Raw genomic sequence first — 6,000 nt, forward strand, 5'->3', positions numbered from 1 at the left:
ATACCTCATTTTTCAACATTTCTTTCTTGGCCATTGAAAAATACAAGTTCTTCATTTCTACAGCTCCTTCTACTGGAGTTTCTTAGCACAGCTTTTTCTGTTTTGTACTATTTTGTATTTATTTCTATATTTCTATTTCTTTTAGTTTTTTTTTCTCATAAATGCCACATAAAACTAGATTGTGTTAAATAGTGTGATTAATGTTTTCTAATATAAGTGCTAAAACATTAAAATTAAGTCACTTAATTCTTGAAATAGATGGCTTTACATTTTAATGTTTTAATTTTTGTGAAGCCTGAAGTTTGCATGTATTAATCACAGCTTTTTAGAACATAAAGCTTTTTTAAAATTAATAAAGAATCTTTCCAGAAATACGATTTCATTTTACTGAGATTTGCTCAATGTATATTTCAATCATCTGAGCCTCTCTTAAATAGGAGTTTAGATTCAGTATATGATATAAAAGTCTGTTATTCTATTTTTCTGCAAGCCATAAAAATTATTGCTATCTTTCTCCAGTTATTAATTTAGCTGGCATAAGGGAAGAATGCCCTAGATATACTCTGAAATAGTCCTTGTTTCAAAATTTGATAGTTTTGCCTGTTTGAAAAGATATGTTCAGAGTGCAGTGCAACAAATATTTTAGGTTAACTGGGGGACACGTACTGTTGATGTTACGGGACAGTTGTGTGACTCAGGTTAGTTTTCCTTCTGTACTAATCTCTTCATTTTTGTGCCTTGAATTTGCCCTGGATTTAATTCTTTGGGGTCTTGAATCGTCTCCAAAAGAATAACTCAGCCCTTTTCTCCCTAATTAACATGGTACAGAATAGAATTATTAGCAATTAAATTATATGTTGTACCAATAATTTCACTCTTGTCTTGTATGTTCTCTGATTACTTCATATTCATAAGGGTTGTTTTTCTGTTAAAAATATGAGCTTCTAAAGGCCAAAGACTTATGGCTGTTAACGTCTGTTGTATTTTATAGATGACCACGCAACACTTGCTTCACCCTTGCGAAAACAAACAGACAAACTTGAAAATAAACTGGGAATATGATCATCATTAGCTAGTTGGGGCCAGCAGAGATGAAACACTGGAGAGATTAGGTATCTGTCCTAGGTAATTATTTAGGTGCTCCTTCCTCATCATAGGCAAAGTGGAATTGGAGGTTGTTGCAAGTAGCCAGATGCTGCTATTGAAGGAAAAATGGCTCGTTGAGTGTGAATTATCCAGATGCCCAGCAATATTGGTCTTATTCATGGGATTAAAAACTCTCCATAGCCACTATACCCTAAGAGGACTTCTCTGCTTTTTCCTGGGCTCCATGATCACTGTGACCCACTTATTCCCCTATGTGTTTTCCTCATGAGCTTCTCAAGCAACCCCAAGTAACCCCATGCTGGCTTCGAAACCATTTCCACTAGTAAAAATTGGCAAGGTCGAAGGGAAGCTTCCACAAACTCAAGCTGAATGTGCCTCCTGCTTTTAGTGCCAGACTTAGTCCTGTGTGAATTCTCTAATTTTAAGTTGTTGCACCAGAGCATTGAAAGATGATGACATGCTTGTCCTTTGGAGCTGATTGAGCAATGGAAATATGCCTTGGAGACATGATAAATGCTGCAATAGATGATTCTTGAAACGAGAGTCTCTCCTGAGATAGGAGTGCATGATTGATTGCCCATCATTTTTATTCAAGGAGACTTAAACTGTGTCTGTGTGACTCCAGGCAACGGGATATTTGGAAGCATTTAGGTAGTTGATCGAAGTGTTCACCTTTCCAGAAGTTTGAAGGGAGTATCATGGGATGCAACCACCAATCTTGTCTTGGCCACGTACTTTCTGTGTGAGCTTGAGCAAGTCACTTATCCTGTCTGCCCTCCATTTCCGCATATATTAACAGAAAATACAGACTTATTGTGAGAATTAAGTGATAGAATATTTGTGAAAGTACATCTGAGGCCCTATATAGAGTTTATTGTTTTGACCTTGTAGTATTAATCACTTATGGCTAGAGTAGAAGACATATAATCTTCCTAAATTCCTAGATTTGAAATATTTTAAGGAATATGGGGGTAGGGAACTGCAGAATTCTTTATGCACCAACATAAGTGGCAGTTTTGAGTGAGATGAGGCTTCTGCATGACCTCCCATGAATGTATTGGTAAGGAAATGATCATGTCTGATTTTTTTAAATGAAGGAATTATCTCCCACTTTCACTAACATTTGTCTGTGAAAAGATTGATTTTATTAACCAATGTCACCACAATAAATTTAATTAAAAATTAATTAATTAAAACAATTTTTAAAGGTTGAATTTCTAAAAGCTGAAATCACTCTTTGGTCCTAAATCAGAGTGATGATTATGTTTGCTTCTCATTGAAATACTGTTTTAGATTATAATGTTCTCTGTATGATAGAGATTTAGGTTACTGATACAGCTCTGAATTTCATAATCTCACATGTAATAATAACAACTCAGGGCCCTTTTCTAGAATTTTACTATTGTCCATATTAATTTTTTCCTTAGTATAGCTCTAGTTTTATCATTTATTTCTGATTTAACTGTTCAAATCTCTTTTCTGATCACTAGGACCTAGTAGATTTAGTAGATTTGTAGACTCTGAGAATCTCCTTACTGTGTATCCAAAAACTGTCATTTCTCTTGTACTTTCCCCCAAACTATGCATTCCATGAAACACTCAAAACAAATGTCATTTATATGAGATGCTTATAAGAAAACACAGCATTTAAAAAATTTTTAATTTCCCCAAGCAGCCCTGAGGAATACAACCTGTCTTGAAAGCTACTGGACAGCAAGTATCCATTTAAACTGTTAATTGCCGTGTAAAACATGTCATTAAATGAAAAACAATGTTTATACCTCTGATAGAGATTGTCATAAATTACTCTTTGTCAGCATTCTCACTTATAACTTGAAAACAATAACTTTAAGAAAATTCTGAAATCATCTTAGCTCTTTGTAAGGTACATAGTCTTTGCATCAGAGGAAATCCGAGCAAAGTAAATTTCTTCATTGTTTTAGATCAACATAGTTGACACAAAGTTTCTGTTATTTTAGCTTCCTGTGGACACCCTTAAATTAGAAATTTGAAAGTTGTCCAGCACATGCCTCCTGTCCATCTACTAGTGTTGAATAATTGCAAAAATATGTGATAGCGGATGAATCAGACTCATTTGAATGGAACTAAGTTTCTATTAACTTCTACCAGATTACCCTTTTTTGTAGACACAGTTTTGCACCTGTAATGAATTTAGAGATGTAGAAATTGCACATGTATCTGATAGCAACTGCAATCCAACTCTTATAACCTCAGCATTAAAGTCACGTGGATGTTTGAGTATACAGTTTTTTAGACCCGTGGAATTTTTATTGGAGTAAGGGATTGGCAACTCAAGACTGCAGTTCCCACAGTGGTGAATGGTTTGCATTATAAAGTAGATTTAAAACAGTCAACTGTCAATTACCTACATGTGAATTATCCCTTGTTACCTCATGCCAGGATTTCTATACAGCCTTTGAGCTGACCTTCTAAATGAGTAATCTAGCCAGCCAATCCAATCTGCCAGATAAGTGGCCCTAAAACCCTGGCTTTATTACCAGTCTCCTTGTATGTACTGAGCACGTTCTATATACAAGGCACCATAGTGAACATTGTGAAGTCTAAACACTTTTGTCTGGCTTTCAAAGCTCTTTATATGCTGGTTCCACTTTATGTATCTTATTTCCCTACAAACCCAGAGATTGGCCTGCCTTACTCTAATAGGACTAATCTCATTGTCCCGAGAGGATGCCATATTTACTGTGACCTCCAAGCACATCCTGAAATGTCTTTCCTAATTCTTCCACCTTTTCAAATCCTCCCTGTCCTTCAAGGTCAGGTTCAAGTAACGTCGAAGCCACGAGGCATTCTCTGAATACATTCCTGTTAATTGCCGACCCTTTCCTCTAAACTGAAAATATGTTCAGAATATATATCCTCTCCCTCCTCCCCTGCCACTACCCTGATCCAAGCCACCATGCCTGGCCTATCCCAGTCTCCTGACAGGTTTTCCTGCCTCTACCCTTACCTTCCAACAGCCTACTCTTAACCCATCATCCAGAGGGACCATGGGAAAATAAGTCAGATCTGTCACTCTGCTCAAAGCCCTGTAGTTGGCTCCCCACTTTGCTTATAACAAAAGCCCCACTCAGCCGCGCACTCCCACCCCACCTGGTCCCCCTCTGGGTCCCCTCTCCTACCTGCCTGCCTGCCCTTTACTCTCCCTGCTCCCACCACACTGGCCTCTGCTGTTCCCCGGCATTCCACACGTGCTCTTGCCTTAGTGCGCTCGCTCCTTCCTGGAAGCCTCTTCCTCTGACATCTGAGCTGACTCTCTCAGCTTCTTCTCATCTTTGTGCTGATCAGATAGATCTTACCTTCTAGGGAGGACTGCTTTGACCCACCTATTGAATTCCCTGTCCTCCCCACTGCCCTTCCTTTTCCTGTGCTCCACATTTTCTTACATCTAAAGCATTCATCATCTTCTAACATGCCATATCATGTATCTGTTTATGGTATTTATTGTTTATTTTCTGCTTTATCCCACTACTCTATTGACCCCATGACGGCAGAGATCTTTGTCTAGTTTGCTCACCCACCGATATACCCCAAATGCCTAGGACATTCTCGGTGAATAGCAGGGCTCATTAATACTTGCTCAAATGAAAGAAGAAAATCCTCTAACCTTTTCGGTCTGTGTTACACTATTTAGTCCTTAATTGCAGATTGCCTGATATAATTTTTTTGTTTTACATACTCCCTAAGCCAAATTATATAGCCACTAAGGATAAGACCCATGTTTTATTCTCTTGTTTATTCCACAAGTATCTAATACATAACAGGTATCTAATAAGTTCTTGGTACTCCAATAGGACTTGCTTACCAAGCTGACCTCCCGCTGTACCTCAGCAGTTCCTGAGATCAGGCACTAGAATAAAAACAAAAGCTTAGTGTACACTAAATACTAGTCTAAAACCAATGCTAATATAATATGAACAAAGCAATATTATATATGTACAAATAGGTACAAATATATTTTGAATTACCTATTGTTTATAGTTATTTGAACCATGTCCCTTTATTGGTTTGAATATCACTAGTTGAGTGTCCTTTGAATATTAATTTGAATATCATAAGTTTGTGAATTATCCAAATGCCTGACTTCTTCTGCAAGTCTTGCCTACTTTTTGATGCTTCCAGTGTTCATTTGAACTTCCAAGAGACTTATTTGTTAGCAGTGCTAAGAAAAGTAACTTATTTGTTTAAGTAACTCATATCCAATATATAAAGCACTTAGAGCAGTGCCTGATAGATAACAAGTACCCAACAAATGTTAGTTTGTCTTCTCATCCTTGAAATGGAAGCTACTACCTTTTGGATAATACGGATTTTCATTATTCATGCTATCAAAAGTTTTCTATTGCTATGGTTAATTTAGTCAGATTTATTGCTTACTCTCTTATCATCTTTTTTTTTTTAGCATTTACCCCCAAATATTTAGATATTATCTGATAGATACATATTATTAATCATAGTTCCATAAGAATGAAACCAAAGTTTAATATCTTGTTTTGGCAAAGAGCCAATGGCAAAACTTAGTAACAGAACAGAAGTTCTAATATCCTTTACATGTTCCAGACATGTGAACACCATGGCTCCCCTTGCTTCTTTTTTTTTTTTTTTTAAGATTTTATTGGGGGAATTGGGAGAGAGAATAGTGTTGGGAAATCTGGGAAGGGGAACAGATAAGTTGCTGTCCTTTTGTTCTTCAGTCTAATTGTGGAGGACGTCGCTTCGCTGGCCCATGTTGGTATTGTGATCATTGCGCTCTTCCTGGGTGAGGCAGATCGGTCGCCGGCCACTGGACAGCTGCTCACGGCAGCTCTTTCCAGCTGCCAGCCACGCACACTGGCTGCCAGCCACTCATAGTAG

General features: G+C 37.4%; 1 protein-coding gene across 7 annotated transcripts in view; it reads left to right on the forward strand.

Annotated features, from left to right (window-relative positions):
• Nucleotides 1-6,000, forward strand: part of PPARG (peroxisome proliferator activated receptor gamma) — a 124,938-nt gene that overhangs the window by 55,018 nt on the left and 63,920 nt on the right. The window lies entirely within an intron of this gene.

This window comes from Hipposideros armiger, unplaced genomic scaffold, assembly GCF_001890085.2.
Source record: "Hipposideros armiger isolate ML-2016 unplaced genomic scaffold, ASM189008v1 scaffold_96, whole genome shotgun sequence".
Classification (NCBI taxonomy): Eukaryota; Metazoa; Chordata; class Mammalia; order Chiroptera; family Hipposideridae; genus Hipposideros; species Hipposideros armiger.